Genomic DNA, 21,326 nt, shown 5'->3' with positions numbered 1-21,326 from the left:
CTATTTCTGGCTAGTGTGTGTTTACAAATTGACCATAAGCCAGTGGAACTTTATGTCCAAACTGTGCCTCCAAGGACCAGAGAGTTTACTAAATTTAGTAAGGTCAACATTGGAACAGGATAAACATTTTTTTTAAACTTTATTTGAACATTTGCACAACTTAGAAATGTCTGGAATGGTTGACCACATTATATAATAAGCCACGGAGGCCCCTAAGCCAGGGAATGCAGAACACCACATATCAGTGATTGTATTTCAATTTTAGAAAAACCGTTGATGATTTATTTTATCTTTATGAATCACATCAAACTTTTAACACGTTGTTGTGTAAGATAATCACAAGTAGAAGTCAGAGAGACCTTTCAGAAGCTGTCCTTTTCGTGTTATTGTTGCCATTACCTATCTTAGAAATCCTACACTTGACTAAATAAATCTGTGACATGGAATATCTTAAAAGTTACCTTAAGCATATATTCAAAAATTCTCTACTTAATCTCTAGCCTATTCAGATTAATGTTTATATAAATAGTCACAATGACTTAATGAGTGGTTATGATGATTTTTAAAATTATATGCTTGCTTTTTGCCAAAAGCAATAGCAATTCTAGTTAAGAAAGGTAGTGATGTCTTAATAACTTAAAAAAAAACAACCCTTGTTTTTATATTCAGAATTCACAGTAAACTATCCAAGTTTGTTTAGTTTCTGGAACTGGAGAAGATGATAAAAGTTGGCTCACAAGGGAGTACTTTTTATATTTTTCAAAATGCGATTCACATTGGCTAAGAATTCACCAAGTAAGACTGGAGAATTCCCGAATACGGGTATCTGGTGACCAGGGGTGACAGGATGCCGTTGTCCTTATTCACTGTCCTCGCGGCCTCCATTCCTGGATATAAATGACCGTCTGTTTTGTATCCTAAATCTAGATAATGTACCCTGGGGGCGCCTGAGTGGCTCAGTCTGTTAAGCCTCAAACTTCGGCTCAGGTCAGATCTCACGTTTGTGGGTTCGAGCCCCGCGTCAGGCTCTGTGCTGACAGCCAGCTCAGAGCCTGGAGCCTGCTTCCTGTCCTGTGTTTCCTTCTCTCTCTGCCCCTCCCCCTCTCATGCTGTGTGTCTCTCTGTATCAAAAATAAATAAAATATTAAAAAAAAAGTTTTAGATAATGTACCCTGAACTGAGACAGCTGACTCTGCTTTCTACAAACCTAGACTCCAGGAGAAATGCCGTATTGCTGTCACGCCTGGTTAACCCTCTCTGTAAACCATAACTGCATATTTTCTAGAAGTTTTCTTTTTGACTCTGTGGAAGCAAGAAAAGATGCTCAATTACTTCAAAAAAGTAACTTAATCCTCTCTTGGATGAAGTATGGTAAATCTGAATCAGTCTCCATTTCCAGAAAACATCTTATAATCACCTCAGGGCTCAATGGAAATGGGTATGTCATTCTGTGGACTTAAAGAAAGGACTTTTTATAAGTTAGATTAGTGGGGAGTAGTTGAGCCACTTTAGCTCTATGCTTATGTATGTTACTCCTCTAAATGAATAACAGAATAAATAAGAACTGTACTATGATAACCTTTTATATAGGATAACTCCACTTTCTGGCATATCTCACTTTTTCTTTAATAATTAGGGCAATATTTCTGTTCTCTGGGGATACCTCTTCCATCTTTGGCAGCATTGTTGTTGCGTTGCAAGGCTACTGAATTTTATATAATTTGTGTATGACCAGGTGAAGAAAATCTCTGTCCTTCCCTCGGAAAGAAAGGTTGGTGGGCCAGAGGTAAAGCTGCTGTTATGACTTGTGCTTCTTAATCCGAATTTGCTCTTGTCATGGCACTAAGCAGATAATCCCCCCAGAACTGAACAGCAGCTGCTGAATAGTTTTTTTTCTTTTGGCTCTACTAGTAAATTCACACCGCCACTGCCTTTTGACCTAACACATCACATTTCCACGGCTGCAGCTTTTGCAGCTTTCAATATGCTTATTTCGGCGCATGGCTGGTTGAAAAGCTGCATGAAGATGTAAATATGTATTCAGAGAGAAAATGAATTTAATTGTACCCTATTCTTTTTATGTTGTCTTTCTTCTCCCTCTTTATTTCCTTTTTAAAATCATTATAATTTTGCATCCTTTCTTTTCCTTTTTTTTCTTTTTTGCTGACCAGTCCCCCAGCTACTTTCTCCCTGATACATATCACTTAGGGGTGTGCAAAGAACCTGTGTCGAAATTCCAAACCGACCAGAGAAGCCTGGCCCAACTGAGAGAGCTTAGAGCCAAGTTTTTTCTCTCATAGATGATATCTGCCTCGAACAGACGGCAGAGCACAGAAATTGTGGGGGGAGAAAAGACAACTTACCTTAAAGGTGTCAAAAGTGACTTGCTTAATGTGATGTATAAACCTTCATGATGATTATTATCACTGTTATTTTTAATCATGATTCTGCAAGAGGGGGAGGGAGTTTACAGTTGTTGACATTTCGGGGGGGGGAGTTTGTTTTTGGTAGACCTTGGAGGCACATATAAACTTTTATACTCTTGTTTTTCTTTTGCAATCTTTAAAATGTATGGGATTAAGATTTTTATTGCCTTGAGCAAAAGCTAATCGCCACACCAAATGAACTGTTACAGCTTTTTAAGTCTGTGAGAAGAGGTATGAGGATAACTTTTTATATTCTGCCATTCTATTTGTAATAAAAGTAACTTTTCTGATGGCGAAAGGAACGCTTCATTTTTGGCTTTGCCCAATCGATCTAAGAAAAATTGGCAGCACTAAAACAGTGAGAAATGACCCAAAATTCCTATGAGTGTCCTTGAAGCCTCGAGGAATGAATACTAGAACTAAGTAAGTCAAGTAATTCCTTGAACTTTCAGGACTGCTAATGTGCATTCATTCAAAAAATTATCTATGGAATACCTTAGTGTGTTATGGAAACTTTGCTGGGAGAAATTGCCAAAGTAAAGTAAAATAAAGAGTATCCATAAGATTTCCCCAAATCCTTTGCACATCCCCAAGTATCATTTTTGAGCATTTTTCCATCTGTCATTTTGTTCATCTTTCTCTGTCTTTCTTGATCTTCTACCATGAAAGCAGACACAAGAACGTGCTCTGTTAGTGCAGGATGAAGAGAAAAGTAAGAGGCAAGAGAGATCTACTGAGAGAGCCTTGCCCCAGCAAGAAAATGAAGAAATTCTTCCCAAGGTTTCTATTCCAATCCCTGAGGATCACAAGTCTCTCAAAAAGTGCCGCCTCTACTCTAGTACTTTTCCATCTCCTCGTATTCCTTTCATGATGTCTTTTCTCGTGATTCTTGCGTTGGCTGTTTGGTGGTTGGTCTTTCTGTGATCAGAAGACAGGGTGCTCATCTGAAATGTCAAGACTAACACCACTGAACTTTTGTTGTTTGCTTCGGCTGTGTTATCTCCTGTATCATGCCCTCTGATCTTGATAGCCCGCTGTCCTAGGGGAGCTCTTTGTGATCACTTTTCTGTCAATAAAATGTTAGTCTTTGTAGAACATGTAATGTGGGGCGCAAAGGAGTAGCAATGGATTGCCCAAGCCAGCTTTCCTCACTGATATTTAACAAGTTTAGACAAATCAGATTTAAGCATATGACAGTTGGTACCTCCCCCCAAAGCTTTAACTCTTTTATCCTGCATGTTCTCACTGTTTACTGTTGCTGTGTCCTCCTCTTCAGTGTTTTCATGCAAAGCAGGATACGCTGTAGAAACATTGGATGGAATATCTTCTATAGTCATTTGTGTGGCATGGGCTCTGTAGTTTAAGGAAAAAAGTCAACTTGCTAATTTTTCAAAAGCCTTAAAATGATACATTTTAACCTATGAATCCATAACCACTCCTTTTCTTGAGATATCAAACCAGTATATACAAAGGCCTTTTCTGGAAAAGGGCTTTTGACTTCTGTGGCCTTCTTATATGTATTTCTGAGATGTACAGGGAAAAACAACTTTATCCTGCCTGGTGTATAGAAGAGATCCACAAAGGTTAAACGCCAGCTTTTCACAAGTAGAAAGTGGATGGTTTTAGGAAAATGGTGCTGGTGCCCCTTAGCCTCCAGCCAGGGCTGAATTTCCAGACCATTCTACCCATCTTTAAAAGTCCTGGGATACAGATTTATTCAAGATCTGTACATAAATATACCTTTCTCTGAATTAAAATGTTGTGTTAACTTTTTTACAACTTAAGTAATTATATTGCTAGAAGCAATACTTAGCCATTATAATGAGTTTAAATCATATATTGATACATTCTGTTTTCCTGATAGGCCTCAGACCTGTTTATTCCTACATTTGTGTTGAAATCAATTGTTTTTAATTGATGGCCCTGTGAGCTACAGTTCTATCATGACAAGTATGTGTCCTCTGTTTCCATGTTGATTTTTAAGGCTTCCCTGAAGTAAATATGAGTGTGCTCTGTCTTCACAACACAGCTCGGATACCTAACCTGTTATTTTTTGCCTCAGTATTAATGACATCTTGCATGTAGCTTACTTTTTATGGCACTGGAATGTACCAATCTGGATAATTTGGTTAATGTTGTCTCAAACCTTTGTTTTGAAATCTGAGTTCATGACGTTATCAAACTGAGATTTTTGCACTTTGTTTTACTTCTCAATACTTTTTGATTGATGAAACTTCTAAACAAGACTTTCTGTTTTTAAGATGATGGCTGCTTAGAGCAAAAAAAGAGAGAACACTAATGCCAAGAATCTTTTGTCCTTCAACGCCCACCACTATTCTATTTTCTCTGGAGACATGTAGAAATAATTCTCTGGTATTTCCTAAAAACTGCAACTGTGTCATTATAGGCTTTCCCAAAAAAATGGGAAAAGAAGTGGGTTAAGTTTTTAAATCTGTTATGGTATGTATCTTTCATGTCACAGGCTATGTCTGTTTATAACAAATATTTTGTAATTAAGCATATTTCTTGATTCACTTATAAGAAAAGAGAGACCTCAGATCAGCCTGACGCATTGCACAGCTGTCCTCGAACACAGAAAGTGATCGTCATAAGTACCCCCCCCTTATTTGTGAAATAGAAATAGAAGAGCTTTCCTAATGAAATAATAAAACTATCACATTGGTTAGATTCTTTAAAAATTTTTTCAAGGAACTGAAAAGGAAATAATCGGAATTTTATTGCAACCTTTTTAACTGTTTAGATTATATTTCCGGTTTTCATCCTGGTACACAGTTTTTATTAATTATTATTGTAAACTTCACCTTGGATTTTCTTTCCCTTTGTTTCTAGAGTTATTCCAAATCCATTAGAAGTCTAGTGTAAGCCAGTATTTTTCAGTTTTCCAAAGTGCAGTGGAAATCCTCAGAGACCCTTACTGATGGATGAAAGAAAGGCCCTTTCTTTTACTAAGAGGATAAGAATGGTTGAGAGGAGAAGGGCCAAGCCTTCGTATTGGCTGAGGCTGGTCAGTGCAGCTTCAGAAGATATATTGACCACAGTTATCAAAGGAAAAATAGTAGACGTTATAGCTTTGTGTTAACTAACATTAATACTGCTGAAATTTATAACAAAGCTGTATAAGACTAGTCTTACTTTCCTTCTCATAGCTCATTCCTTTCTCAATACCAGAGACAGAGCCAAATAACTGTGTTGGTTTTATCCCGGGTCAGCTTCTTAATGGCCAGTTGATAAGTTAAAAACAATATCGGGGACACCTGTGTGGCTCAGTTGGTTAAGCGTCCAACTCTTGATTTTGTCTCAGGTCATGATCTCATGATTCGTGAGACTGAGCCCTGTGTCGGGCTCTGCACTGACAATGTGAAGCCCACTTGGGATTCTCTCTCCCTCTCTCTCCTCCTTCCCTGCTCGCCCATGCACTCCCTTTTTCTTTCTCAAAAATAAATACATAAACTAAAAAAAAAAAAAGCAAAAAACAATTTGGACTAAAGGCATCAATACAGACCAGTAAAAAGTCTTGTTTTTGTTTTTGTTTTTTTGCCTTGGTTTTGCTTTTAGTCATTTCTAAGGTGACTCTGAGGAGTTCGCTAAACTACCTGGTGCCCAGATTTCCTCCTACTAACATAAAGACAAACCTACCTCATGAGAATGAATCTGTAACATGTTCCAGGAACCAGAAGCTCTGGTTATTGTTCATTTCTTGGTCTTTTGCGGATTGGCAAGATGGAAACTTAAAAACAAACAGACATTAACTTCTTGGAATTTTTCATATGATAGCAAGCGGTTAAATAGGTGTGTTTATTTCCATGTACTTTTTACTGAAATTTGACCAAACACTTAACTACTCAAGGTAAAAATGTCTTTTTAAATTCATCATACTCTTAAGCAATTCATCTTATACTTCCGGTATTCTTACAGTGGACTAAACTTGAAAATAAACCCAGCATCAATCTTTTGGACCTACCTTTTAGCCATATTCTTATGCTAACACTTAGAGTACAAAGGAGATTCAGTTTGCATGGGTCAGATTTACAGCTTGTTTACATCTTTGGTAAAAGTTTTGAAGGGAGAAGATGTTGACTTTGTTGGCTAATATTAGCCCAGGGATCTTCTGTGGATTAGATTTCCATTTGTCATCCTAGGTCCTAGTATATTTCTTTCTGGTAAATGTAAAATTTCTCTGAATTTTCTATGGATATAAGCCAATTTATTTTCTCTTACATTCCTAAGTTGCTTTCTTACAGATAAGCATAGAGAATACAGTAGGTGTTAGAGGTCTGGTTACTTTTTAGAAGGCATTACCGAGCAACATTTATATTTGGGCTTTACCTAGTGATCACGTGTTAATAAAAGGAAGAGAGAGAATTCAAAAATAATATGAGATGCTTTCTCATTGTTGTTGTGTTTTTGTTTTTGTTTTGCCGAGAATACTGAGTATTGTAAAGATATATAGAGGGGCGCCTGTGTGGCTCAGTCAGTTAAGTGTCTGACTGTGGCTCAGGTCACGATCTCACAGTTTGTGAGTTTGAGCCCCATGTTGGGCTCTGTGCTGACAGCTCAGAGCCTGGAGCCTGCTTCGGATTCTGTGTCTCCCTCTCTCTGCCCCACTCCTGCTTGCCCTCTGTCTCTGTCTATCTCTCAAAAATGAATAAACTTTTTTAAAAAGTTAAAAAATATATAGAACTTCACTACAGTTTCCTTCCCTTGTATTGTTCATAGAAATTATAAAATCCCAAGCTTCCTTACAGCATTCTCTACCACACTGAGGAAGAAATCTTGCTTGTTTTCATTCCACTCAAACTAACCTTGTTATTTGTAATTCTGGTCCTAGAACCGGAAACGAGTTCTTATTCTCCATTATGCACTGCACGTGGATTAGCGGTGTCCGCCGCCTGTACACTGTAGTGGATATGGGTCAGGGAGTCTGCTCCCGTTTCTGTTTCTGTTATCCCTCATGCCTTAGGATGTCCTTCTTTACTGCAGCAGAGCATGATACAAAAAACAAACATTGGTGCGGACCTGGGACTGGGCACCAGAAACAGTTAAGAAGGTATGGCTGTTAGAGCCAGGAGGCCATGGAGGGTTAGTCCAGAAGCGGGGCAGGGGTGGCTGTGATCAACAATTGCAAATTCATGGAGGCTTTCACTTCATAAATGAAATTCTTATCACACTAGAACTTGGAAGACAAAAAGAAGAGAAAGGAGTTTATTACTCCCACAGATCAGAAATACAAGCTAAAAGCTAAATAACTTTCATCATAGCCTAATTAAACTTATGGGTGATAGATTGTTGAGGAAGCATATGTTTTAGAAATGCTTTTCTAAAGCATTTGTGATTGATATTCTAGAGGGTAGCCTTCCCCTTTATCAGTCGGAATCTCATTTGCAGTAATTAGAATAAATCTATCATTCCAGAGATTAAAGGGCAGGAGGAAAGCATGAGTCCCAACCATCTCTTCAGGTCACCCCCCCCCCCGTTATTAAAGGGTGCAGTTGAGTCTCTCATTTTCTCCTCTACTGTCTCCTTAAAGAAGAGCCTCCCCATTTGTAAAGGATCTTATCTCAATAAAACACAGAGAATAAGAATTAAGGGGAAAACATGGTTACTGCTATCCATGTATTCATTGCATACTAGGGCAATGTATTGCAGAGATGCAAAGAGGCAGCATTACCAGAATTTTAGGGGTGGATTAAGCCCGTAATCCAACTCCTCTCCACCCCAGTGCTTGACTCTTCTGTACAATATCCTTTGGAGATTTAAAGACCCTTTATAGACCAAGTGGTCACCAGCCTGTCATTCAGTATCTCCCTAGATATATAGCATACTACATCTTTGGACATAATGTGATTTTTGCTTATAAATCATTCTTATATTTACTTAAAACCTGTTTCCCTGTAGCTTTCATTTCTTGGCCCTTAATGGAGGCATCTGAAGAATATTCTATCTTCCACATTATAAGGTCTTCACATAGTTAAGACTCTCATGTAGGGAATTAATCATAGTTTTTGCCCTCAGCTAACTTACTGTCTGATATCCAGATCTGCCCCAATCTTTCTCCTAACATTGATCCTCCTTTCTCCTTTTTCTAGCTGCCCTTATCAGCTCTTTTTTTCTTTCTGGCTTCGTTGCCCACAGGTTGCTTCTCTATGGTTTATTTATCTTATGTTCTTACCCAGTGACTTGCCCTCTCTCGAAAAGAACATTTTGAAATTTCCTAGAAATCCCAGCTTCTTCATAGATGGGATTTTTTTTTCCTTTCTTTCTTTCTTTTTTTTTTTTTTTTAGATAAAAGATTCGGGGTATGATAGTTTTTGTAGCTTTGGAAACGTCTTGTAGCCCAGACTCTGTTGACAAGACAGAGTCACTGCTCTGTTTTGAAGAAGCACACTGCCAGAGCCTACGTCCTAAGTTTGTTTGCCTTCTCTGACAGCTGGACTAACCTTTACATACAAACACCCCCATGCGTTTTGAATTATACCAGTGTGATATAATAAACACGGAAACGTACTTTCTGTTTAGCATTCTGATTATGGCTTAGATCCCCATCAGAAAAAATGGTATGAAAAATTTGAAATTTTGTTAATCCATCTCTTTTAGCTTGTACCTGTCCTCTTAAAACTGTGAGATTCTCAAAGGTGAGAGGCCGTGGTTTATTCATCTTTGCCAATCTATCACCTTTGAGTCTCAAAATATATATAAATAATTAAAATTTATTAAATTGAATTAAATGATTAGTCACAGATGATAATGGATAAGCTCTAATTTTTCATTTAGAATTGGGACACAAATTTTTGCCAAATTAATCACCATATTCCTAATTAATACATGCAGGTCACCCCCCCAAAAAAACTAAAACCGTATTTGGTCCAAAATCCGCTCTCTCTCATATTAATCCTATAATGTGGTCCGTGGTTTATTCAAAGAATCTGCATTTACCTCTATTGTAGATGTCAGGCTCTCTTGTAAATGTCTTGTAACTTGGTTCAGTTAAAAACTCTTAGCCATTTACCAAAGGTAACACGTTTTCCCTGTAGAAGGTATTATTGAGACTGGGTGCTTGTATAAATACATGTATAAATTCATCTTGGAGTGTAATACCATAAAGGAAACCTATTATGTGACAATTTGGGTTTATCTAAAATACCTTGCAGAGAACAGTTTGATACAGTTTTCTTGTGTTTTACATGGTATAAAAACACACACCAAGTGTATCAAACTCTTGTGATTTCAAGGGTTTTTTTTTAAATCAGATAGACCAGGAGTTGACAAACTTTTTCTCTAAAGGTCAGATAATAAATATTTTAGGCTTTGTAGGCCATATAGTTACTGTCGTAACTACTCAACTTTCCTATTACACGGTGAAAGCAGCATAGACAATAAACAAATGAACATAAAAGTATTCCAATCACATGTTATGTACAGACACTGAAATTTGAGTTTCATATGATTTTTGTGTGTCACTAAATATCATTCTATGTTTTTCAAACCATTTACAAATGTAAAACCATTCTTTGCTCATAGCAATACGAAACAGGGAGATGATGGCTGGATTTGGACTGTTAGGTATAGTTTGCTGACCCTGATAGAGGTCTAGAAAACCAGAGAACTGATTAATTTACTTTCTGCCTTTGTACTGTTGGAAGAGCTGTAAGTGCGATCTTAGTGTCTTCATTCAGTGTTGAAGTAATTTTGGTCTTGTTTGCGACTAGAAATGGAAAACAAAAGACAAGGCATTTGTTCCTATTTATTGGGTAGTCGGGATGCACCAGAGCTGTAACCAGACGTATCTGTAACCACCACAACACCTCTGCCTTTCTCAGTTTTCCAGATTGTTCAGTGTTAACGGTGCTCCTCATATATTCCGTGATGAATCCAGCTAATTCCTTTGTTTGATTTGGTTTTTAAGGGTCTGCCTTCATTTCCCACTAAGGGACAAGGAAACAATTCCCAAGTTCATCTTCTCTTTAGACAGCTTTAGAGATATCTAACAAACATGGTAAAGAAAGTGAAATTATTGAAGTTTTGGTACGCCAAAACTTTTTCAAACAGTTATAGAAATTTAACATTGGGAATCTAAGGAAAACATTTGAGAAGAGTTCCTCTTTCTAAATAAAGAGATTTCTCTAAGAGGAAGTCCCTGATCCAGGATCTATTTGGGCAGTATTTGCCAGTAAGTCAGAATAAAATTCATTTATACTTTTTTGAAAGTGTCTTTGCTTCCTAGTTGACATGGACGTGATAGTGTTCTGAAGGATTCCTTGATCTGTGTTTAGCTGTGAGAGGTGCTTTCTAAATTTTTTTAAAATGTTTTTTATTTATTTATGAGAGACAGGGAGAGCGCGAGCAGGGGAGGGTCAGAGAGAGAGGGAGACCCAGAATCCGAAGCAGGCTCCAGACTCTGAGCTAGCTGTCAGCACAGAGCCCGACGCAGGGCTCGAACCCATGAACCGTGAGATCATGACCTGAGCTGAAGCTGGGCGCTTAACAACTGAGCCACCCAGGCGCCCCGAGAGGTGCTTTCAAATAAATTGATAAGCTTATGTTCCTTTCAGTTCCCTGGACCAGGATGCGTTAGCTCTGATACTAGGCTAAATAAATTGTTTATTCATTGGCAGTTCAGCAAGATATATAAGCCTAAAGAAATCTGCTAAGAACTTCTCTTCTGGAACATTTTCTTTAATATTTTTCTCACGTTCTTTGCTCTTAATATGTAAATTTATCATGAATAAATCTTACTGAAAATCTGCTTCTGGTTGATAGTAGTCATTAAGGAAACAGGAGCCAGCAATGCAGTACATAGACCCACTACCAAAAAAAAAAAAAAAAAAAAAAGGAAAACGAAAAGGAACCTCTGTTCTAGGGGATCTGCAAGAAATAGTGTCAGCCAGTCTTTCTAGAAAAGTTCCCTTGTTTTTACATATTTTCACTCTTCTCTGTATCCCTGGAATTGTTTTTCACTCAGTCCCAAAGCAGAGATAACCTTGGTATGTGTTCAGTTGTCAGAATATTCATGTTTTAAATCAGCTTGGAACTCATTTGGCTTATTTATACCAAGTTTTAAAAATAACTTTTTTCTAAGCATCTTAATCAGTCACTACAACACACGTAATTGTCACATCTGTTAGAAGCATTTTTAATATGCTGAGTTTGTCTTTTGTTTTTTTAAAAAGCACTCTACAAATTAGTGGTTATTAACCATCCAGTACTGCCACGGTGATCCTAGCGCAGGGTGGAGAACAGAGGGGGCGTGGATATGTGGGTGTGCACACAGCTTGCTCCCGGGATGTGGAATTAACAGAAGGTATACCACTTGATCTTGCACTTCACCTTGGGTAAACCTTGTCTTCTTTGTTACTCTCACAGTCCTAGATTCGGCTGTATTATCCAGGTAATTACTGAAAACTAACACTCCACATTTTGAAGTGGTGTTTACTAGCTCAAAGTATGTGCTTGTGGCCATGTGTGAGTAGTATAAAAATTTTGAAGTGTTTCTTCAAAGCCATGTTCTTTTGCAGAATTTGTTGAAAATGTTAACATGGAAAGTCATTTTCATTATTATAGGATTTTTCAGGAAGAGAAGACACAGCTAGTTAATATCTAATAATAGTTCTCTGTTGTACTTAGTTCTATGGAATCAAGATACTGTTTTCTACATTTTAAATTGGGGGCATAATGTGTTTCTTAAGTGCTTATCATGTCTTTAATCATTTTTGGAAATGGGACTTCCTGCCAAGTATATTTAATTGTGTTCCATACTAAATGATCAGAGTTTTTGTACTGGTTATAACTCCTTCCTCTTCATCTCCATTTCTCTATCTCAGCCCTTCTTAGTATAATGAAATAAAACTGACCGACCAAAGGCTTCTGGTCTCCTAGACATGTTTAGTATAATTTTTAATATTTGCTGAAAACTTTGACTTCTGTAGCTCTATTCAGGTTTGAGAACACTCACCTGATCTGTGGAGTCCTTGCTGGTGAGTGCAGTGTTAAGGCAAAATTTTCTATTACCTAATAGTTAAAATTTTGCATCAGGCACTGATTTTGAAACTGTTTGCTTTTACAGTCACCTTTTGTGGGGATAATCTAATAACAGCACTATTAAGGAAATTATAAAAACTACATTTGAAGGATGATTGTTATTGGCAATTTCATTTGCCGGCATTTGTGAGAGGCTGCATTAAGGAGTGATTCTCTTATAATAAGCAGTTTTACCAACTGTAATTCAATAAAGGCCAACATCTCCTAAGTAAGCTCCTTTATCCAGATATAATCTTTATACGCCAGAGAATAGCAATGGACCATGAAAATGACTCAAGTTTTGTGGAGAAGCTAGTGAGCACTTCAACGATGTGTTTCTAGTTAGGGACCAATAGCATGCAAACCTTATTTTTTAAAAAAAAGTGAGAGTGAAACAAAAGTGGGAGTGGGTATAGCCAAGAGAGAAAATTTAGAATGAAGAGAAATGTATTACAAGATAAAGAGCGGCACCCTGGAGAGGAAAGAGAAAATTTTAAAATCCTCTTTGGCCAGCCACATGGTCACTCTGTTGTTAGTTTATCCCCATCCTGAGTGTTTGTCATGCTGATGTCCTTTTTCAAACTGTCAGTTGGCCTGAGTTTACCACTGAAAATGTACCAAAATTATTATTTATGAGGCTTTGGGGGGAGGACCGTGGATGATGTACCTTTTGGTGATTTTTGTTCTTTCTTCATTTGTTTCCTTTTTTGGCTGAAGAATGGGCCATTGCTGCTTGACTTGTCATCTTTATGTGCTGTTTACACATGGCTTTTACAAAAGAAGCTATTACCACATCTGATTTATCTCTTATTGCAAGTGCCCATGGAAGAGCGTTTGTTTTAACAAATTTTCTTAATCACCAGGTTGACGTTCCTACTGATTATTATACAATCATAGGAAAGAATGATATTATTAATTTTCGAAAAAGGACTAAGATTACAAATATTGATATTAAATTACCATATAAAGATATATGGTTTGTTTTTTTAGAGCTTTCCCCCAAGGCGTTTAAAGCCGTTCTTTGCTGAAACATAAACTTGCCATGTTTTGTTAAAGAGAAGAATGTAGAAACAAAGCACTCGCAATTAACTGATCTTATCAGGATTGGATTCAACATTTTTTAGTTTGCATGTTGCGGACCATTTGGGGGTATTGTTTAAATGGACTGTGGATACGTTAAGTGACTGTAATGTTTATTGTTTACTTTAGTAAAGAACCAGGAGCTGGACTCTGCTGCTGGGTATCTTCCTTCTGTGCTTAGCACGGGAACCTCGATTCCTGCTGGGTCTGTGGGCATTTGCAGTGCAAAGCGTTTCGTACTGGGTTTGCATACCAAGGGTAATGTGCTGTGTGGGTGTATGTGTGTCCGTGCACAACCCTCTCCCTCATTCCTACTGCCACCTTTCTACCGCTCCCCTTTTCTTAACAAATTTATTTTTTTAATTATATAAATCTTATTAAAAAGTGTAACGAATATCCAAATCCCCTTTTTCTATGAGATTACTTAAAAAATAAAAAATAAAAAAACAATGAAGAGAAAGTGAAAGCCAATAGTAAGTTAATAGATGTGGTAGATTTAGAATTCCATTGTGTAAAATGACTATAGAGATAGTGTGCTAAATCCTAGACTCTTTTTACAGAAAATTTAATGATTTCAGGAAGCAAAATATGTGGGTAGTAACATAGATATGATTTGGTCTTAGAAACAAAGTAAATCTATGAAGCTTTAAAATGGTTATAAGTTTTGTGACTAATCAGAAATGTTTTTCCTAATTTTCTTTCTAAACAGTATAGATCTCAAAACTAATAAAAATGGCCTATCTACTGTTCTTCATGAGGACCTTGGCTCAGGAATATAGTATTCTCATAATGTGCCTATTTTAATTCTTATATTCTGTCACAATTTCTTTCTTCAAAATTCTGTTTGGTGATATTCTCTAAAGCATTAGGAGAACCTGGCTGAGAACTTGGTAAGCGGAAAGGAAGACCAGCCTTAGTTAAATCTAAAGGGTTGGCCCACTTTGGAAGAAACACTTCCCTGTAGGGACTAGGTGTCTTTATTGCCCTGGTTCATGTTTCCTTGCAAAAAGGAATATTTTAAGAAATGTAGTACAAAGAGAAATCGTGTCTGGTATTTGTTATCACTTCATTTTGAACGCCTGTACCGTGAACCTTCACAGTAACCATACAGTAATGTTCTTGCTTCGTAAGATGAAATTGATTCTCAGAGTGGAGAGATCTGCCCAAGAACAAGCAGTTTTTGATGAAAGAACTGGGGCTAGAACCCAGGTCTTTACTGTTTTAGTCCAGTGATGTTCTATCATGCCACAGCTGTCTCCTAAGTCACTCAGTCCCCAAATGAAAATGTGGTAAAAGTTAGAGTGAATTAAGGAGAAGGTTGGAATTTGTGAGACCCTGATGGCTTATAACTGGGTATTAAAAATGGTTCTTGGGGCATGTGGGTGGCTCAGTCAGGCGTTCAACTCATGATTTCCGCTGTGAGCACAGAGCCTGCTTGGAATTCACTCTCTCCTTCTCTCTCTGCCCTTTCTCCACTCGTTCTCTCTCTCAAATTAAAAAAAAAAAAAACTTAGAAAAGTGGTTCTCAAAGAAGAAAATGGTCCTCTAAGATCCTCACGCCACTAATGAATTATTACTGCTGGACTCCATTTTTCTTAAATTAAATCTTCCAGGTTGAGGCCTCCGGACTATCTCAGAACCTGAAACAGGACCTCTGTTAGTCTGTATGAACCAAAAGATAAGGGTGAGAAACGAGGCCTTGCCTGTTGTTGAGACCAGGATCTCTGGGCTTTTCTTTGGCCCTGGGGAATAATCTGATTTCTGATATTAAAATCATTCAATAAAAAGAATTAAACTTTTTACGCTTAATTATTTTTGAGAGAAGAGTGAACAAGCAGGCACAAGGAAGGGGCAGAGAGAGAGGAGAAGAGAGAGAATCCCAAGCAGGCTCTGCACTGTCAGCGCAGAGCCCAGCGTGGAGCTCGGTCCCATGAACCGTGAGATCGTGACCTGAGCCGAGATAGAGTTGGAGGCTTAACCGACTGAGCCACCCAGGCGTCCCAAGAATTAAACTTCTTAGAAGAAAATAGTAGCTTCCTTTACATATTTATTGGGAATATTTAGATAGATCAATAGCTTAGTCTCGTTAATTAAATCAAACCTTATGTGGAAGGTCAGAAGAAAACTAGATTGGTATCCAGAAGCAAACAAATGGAAAACACTTCATTGTCAACCCAAATGACATTTTGTAACTCTAGTAATTATTTGTTCTTCATCAAAAAAAGTATTTTTGTACTTGACTCCTTAAGTATGTTTATGTCAGTATAAAACTCTTACCGATTTGGAGTCGTGTTTGAGACTGTTTCACATGGTGTTGGTAACATGTATTAACCAGGGTATTTATGTAATTTAGTGACAGAATTTGTATTTTGGTGTGGCTGGACTATGAGGAATTTGCAGTTATGTTTCCTACTTCCCAATTTAGTCAGTTCCATAAAGTAAAATGTCACCTCATCATGTTAATGGCCTTCTCTTAAAATCTGTCTTGTATAATTTTAGTAAGTAAGAACACCCATATTTATTAATTTGTCTATGCTGTCTATTTGAACATGCTTGTATATGCAGATAAAAGTTTCATAGGTATTCTAAGGATAAATCTTTGGAAACATTGAATAGGATATTAGGGAAAAGCACTTTTTTGCAGACTTAAAATTAAACGTATTGATTCCCAGGCTCTCATTAGAAGTTAGCTTCATAACTGACATGACTATTTTCTTCTTTCTTTCAAAATTTTTCTGCCAACTATCTAATTCTGCTTATGTGGGCTCAGTAACATTACTGACTGGCTTATTTTGGTGCTTAGTGTAACATTATAATATCTAAGAATACACCAGAAAATTAAGACACTATAATTAAGCTTGAGACAGCTCTGATAAAAGTTTGCCTTCTCCCCAAAGTTCTGCCATTGCCACCGCCATAAGATATATTTTATCTTATATAAATGTATTTAACTGCCATCCATGCATATCATTGTTAATATCTTCATTCAACTAAATCTAAATACCATAGATATTGGATCACTCCTTTTTTTCATTTATCCCCAAATCACCTAAAAGTGTTTTCTCTTCTGAGATGGCAATTCAGCAACCATTTATTGAATTTATTCAGTCATTCTAGTATCTTATACTTGATTTCAATAAAACAAGATTTAAGCCCACAGGGGCCTTAAGCAAAAAAAAAAATAAATAAATAAAAAAATAAAGAGAAAAGAAAGGAAAAATATAAATTATTCTGATATGAAGTGTCACAGTATTGATTTGTAGTATATGTCACTAATCTAGAGTTACTGTTCAGATCAAGTTTTAGGATTCTTTGATTTTTAATATTTTATATTCCCAGTTGCTATCATGACTGGCAAGAGAATAATAATTTTTTTTGTTATCTAATAAGAAAATCTAAGGAAATAAATCACAGACACGACCATATTTTTATTCATATTCCTGAGAATGTCCCTGCCATCTTTAAATCAGAAAACAGTAAACAAAATATAATGAAGCTACACCTTAAATTTGAACTATTTCTTTGCCACCCAGATATATGAAGTCCACAATCATTGACTTTGACTTTCAAAATCCATTTGCCAAATTACTAAGGTTTTATATTATATTTCCCTTATAAAAGAGAAGGTTTATATTAGTTGCCAGTTGCTTACATTACTTAATCATTCTATTAACTACTTTTTGGGGGTGGAAACTATTAAGGTTTATTTTGAATTGTTTGTAAAGGGTTGGAGGACCTGAAGGATGTATCAGCACTTCGTAAATTGCTTACCAGACTCTTCAGGTTTTGCATATCATTTCATTATAAAGCCAGATAGATACAAAAGGTTGCATAAAAAATAATTTAGTAATATTTTTTATAACAAAAATAATGCATATTCATTTTTGAAAGGATAGGAAGTACTGAAAAACACAAAGAGAGAAATTAAGTTATTTGCAATGCCTGGGGCACCTGGCTGGTTTAGTCCATAGAGCATTCAACTCTTGATCTCAAGATTGTTAGTTCAAGCCCCACATTGGGCATAGAGCTTACTTAAAAAAAAATTATTGCAATTCTACCACTACTGATATTTAATATCCCTTGAGGTATTTTTCATGCGTGTAGTTATACACATAGGAAAATAAATTTTTTATTTTTTATTCAATTAATTTATTGTTTTATTTTTTTAAACTTAATTTATTTTTAAGTAGGCTTCATGCCCAGCACAGAGCCCAGTGCAAGGCTTGAACTCACAACCGTGAGATCAAGACCTGAGCTGAGATCAAGAGTGAGACCCTTAACCAACTGAGCCACTGAGGTGCCCCAGAAAATAAAATTTTTAAATGGATAAGAAATAAAGCATAGCACAGTACTGAGGGGAGGGTTTCATCTTGTTCCCTCATTCCACTTCTAATCATGGTCCTGTGGTGAAAGGGGTCCCCGGACATCACATAGCAAGGTTGGCAGTGACACTGCTCTTCTTCCCCCAGCCCTTACCTGTGGACCCAGGATTTTAATAGATAGAAAGATAAAATGAGACAACAGGTTCATTGCTTCCTTTTAATATAGAAAGGAAGTGTTTTTCCTTTGCCCACCCAGAGGTAAAACTGATCTTCAAAAGCAGGAAACAAATGTGTGGGAAAAATTACTACCTGGTCCCTCCAGGAAAAAACTTAATATGTTTTTTTTTTCTTATGTGGCCAAGTTTTAGGAAGATTTTCAGGATTTAGTTTCCTCGTGAGGCTCATAGGATAAGATAGTCTTGTAAGCATAACTGTGGTTCTTTCATTGGTCTAATATATAAATACCTTGCTTCAAAAATAACCTGAAAAGAAAAAGACTGGGTTACATTTAATGGGGGGGAGCCAGTGCAGCAAAGCACCTGGAGCACCGATATCTTGCTCTGATGGTGTCTGGGGTCTTTAAGTCAAGGGAGACGTCATTTAGAACCCACAAGGGAGGGGAACCCCAGTGGCTCAATCGGTTGAGGGTCCGATTCAGCTCAGGTTGTGATGTCGCTGTTTGTGGGTTAGAGCCCTGTGGGCTCTGTGCTGACAGCTCAGAGCCTGGAGCCTGTCTTTGGATTCTATATCTCCCTCTCTCTGACCCTCCCCTGTTCACACTGTGTCTGTCTGTCTGTCTCTCTCTCTCTCAAAAATAAATAAAACATTTAAAAAAGAGAGAGAGAAAAAAGAGGGAAACTTTGTCTTTTTTCCCAAATAAAATACTGAATTCTCATACTTAGCAGGAGCCATTCACTTTTTAAATTGAAAAATTTCAAATAATGTTCTCAATTAAATATTTCTGTAGCATTCTTCCTTCCCGTATTCTGGAAACCAGCTACGTAGCCTGGCAGTACTTTGTACAGGCGACTGGTCTTCCTGTTGTAGCGTCTTTCTCCTTCTAGATCCCCCACCAGTCCAGATAAACAGCATCTGAATTAACACTTTGGATCACAGTTAAGTCTCAGTTTTGTCAGTTACTGTGGGAGGTTCAGACAAAGTCCTGTATTTGTTCATACCCTGAAAAGATTCCTTTAAAGTTTCCAGACCCATTTGGTCTATGCAGTGGTACAGTCTTACACAATCCAGTGGCCCTTGCTGATGATCATGGCTAAAGGCACAGACTGTCAGTTAAAATCCCTCACTTATGTTATATGTCAAAGTTTGGGAGTCTTATGTCATGGAGATTTTATATCTTCTTTTTGCTCAATCTATTCTTCTGGGTTTTCAGACTTCTCCTTCTCCTTTACAAGTATTAGGGGCACCTGGGTGGCCCAGTTGGTTAGGCGTCCTCCACCTGTTGATTTCGGCTCAGGTCATTTTCTAACAGTTTGTGGGTTCGAGCCTGGCACGGGGCTCTGTGCAGACAGTGTTGGGCCTGCTTGGGATTCTCTCTCTCCTGCTCTCTCTGCCCCTCCCCTGCTTGCTTGGTCTCATTCTCTTTGTCTCTCTGTCAAATAAATAAAACATATTTAAAATAAAATAAAAGTATGGTGTTGGCCACTAAAATCAGGCTCTACTAAGGGGACTTTCGACAGAGTATAGTCAGGTTTGGTGTATATTTGGTGTATGTTGAACATTATAGGACATGTCCTCTGGTCCTACTTGAAATACTTTGTTGCCATGGGAAGAAATGGGCTTTAGAACCATAAACCGACTTGAGTTTAAACCCTAGCTCCATCACTTAGCTAGCTCTGAGATGCTTAACCTCTCCATTTCTTCATCTATAAAATAGAGATAGTGACTACTTCATAGTGAGATTGTAGAAGATTAAGTGAGAAAACGTGTTGAAGTGACTAGTACAGGGGCACCCGGGAGGCTCAGTCAGTTAAGCATCTGACTCTTGATTTCCGCTCATGTCGTGATCTCGAGTTTCGTGAATTCCAGCCCTGCATCAGGCTCTGTGCTGACAGTGCAGAGCTTACTTGGGATTCTCTCTCTCCCTCTCTGTTTCTCTCATAATAAATAAACTTTAAAGTGATTAGCACAGTACCTGGCCCGTGGTGAACGTAAATAACATTTTCCTCTTATTTTACTGGTATAGGAGATAAAATGCTGGATGAAACAGTGGGTCTGGTCAAGTTAGCCACTTTTTAAAAAAATTTTAATGTTTATTTATTTTGAGAGGAAGAGAGACAGAGCATGAGCAGGGGAGGGGCAGAGAGAGAAGACACAGAATCTGAAGCAGGCTCCAGGCTCTAAGCTGTCAACACAGAGACCCATGCAGGGCTTGAACCCTCAAACTGCGAGATCATGACTTGAGCTAAAGTCAGCCTCTTAACCAACGAGGCCACCCAGGTACCCCCAGTTAGCCACTTTTTATGTTCTTTCTGAACATGCCTTTTCAGTTTTTGAATAGCACAAGACCAGGCAGAAGTTCTCAAGTCACCTGGATTTATTAAATATACTTTCAGCAAGTTTTTACTGAACATCTATTATGTGACAAAAACTGAACAAGAGAGATACAGAGCTAAGTAACATAGGAAGTCCTTATCTCCCCCCAACACACCTAAGGAACTCAGTCTTAATGGGAAAGTAGATTACTAAACCAGTAATAACAAGGTGCAATAGGAGCAAAAGAGGAATAGTATCTAACTATACTTTAGGCAGCCAGGAGAAACTTCCAGAAGAACTGTACTTGAGCTGAGCAATGACTTCCAGTCAAAAGGAAAAATACTAACAATATTTATAAAGGCAGGGAGGCAAGAGAAAGCATGCCCTGTACTAGGAACTACAAATAGTTTTGAATTAATGGAAAGAAGGATGTCTGTGGAGGTACAGCATGGTGAAGCTAGAAAGAGAGGTCGGAGTCATATTTTAAAATATTTTCCATTTTTGGACACCTGGGTGGCTCCCAGGTTAAGCTTCTGACTCTTGGTTAAATAAAGTATTTCCTGTGTCTTACTAAAGGGTCTGAACTTTCACCAGAAGGCAATGAAGAACCACTGAAGGGGTTTTTAGTTTGTTTTATGTTTTTTTTTAAATTTTTAATGTTTTATTTATTTTTGATACAGGGAGAGACAGAGCATGAGAGGGGAGGGGCAGAGAGAGAAGAAGACACAGAACCAGAAGCAGGCTCCAGGCTCTGAGCTAGCAGTCAGCACAGAGCCTGATGCGGGGCTCGAACTCACGAACGTGAGATCTGACCTGAGCTGAAGTTGGAGGCTTAACCGACTGAGCCACCCAGACATTCCTAGTTTGTTTTATGTTTTGTTTTTTATTTTATTTATTTCTCTTAAAGGGTTTTAAGCTGCAAAGTGGAGTTTGCAGTGTTTCATTTTAGAAATAAACACGTTAGCAGCAG

At 37.6% G+C, this 21,326-nt stretch overlaps 1 protein-coding gene across 6 annotated transcripts in view; it reads left to right on the top strand.

Moving 5' to 3' along the window:
• Nucleotides 1-21,326, top strand: part of EPB41 (erythrocyte membrane protein band 4.1) — a 190,661-nt gene that overhangs the window by 155,301 nt on the left and 14,034 nt on the right. The window lies entirely within an intron of this gene.

The sequence above is a fragment of the Suricata suricatta genome, chromosome 8 (genome assembly GCF_006229205.1).
Source record: "Suricata suricatta isolate VVHF042 chromosome 8, meerkat_22Aug2017_6uvM2_HiC, whole genome shotgun sequence".
NCBI lineage: Eukaryota > Metazoa > Chordata > Mammalia > Carnivora > Herpestidae > Suricata > Suricata suricatta.
The sequence above is the reverse complement of the archived record's forward strand: the minus strand, read 5'-3'. Positions and strand labels throughout refer to the sequence as shown.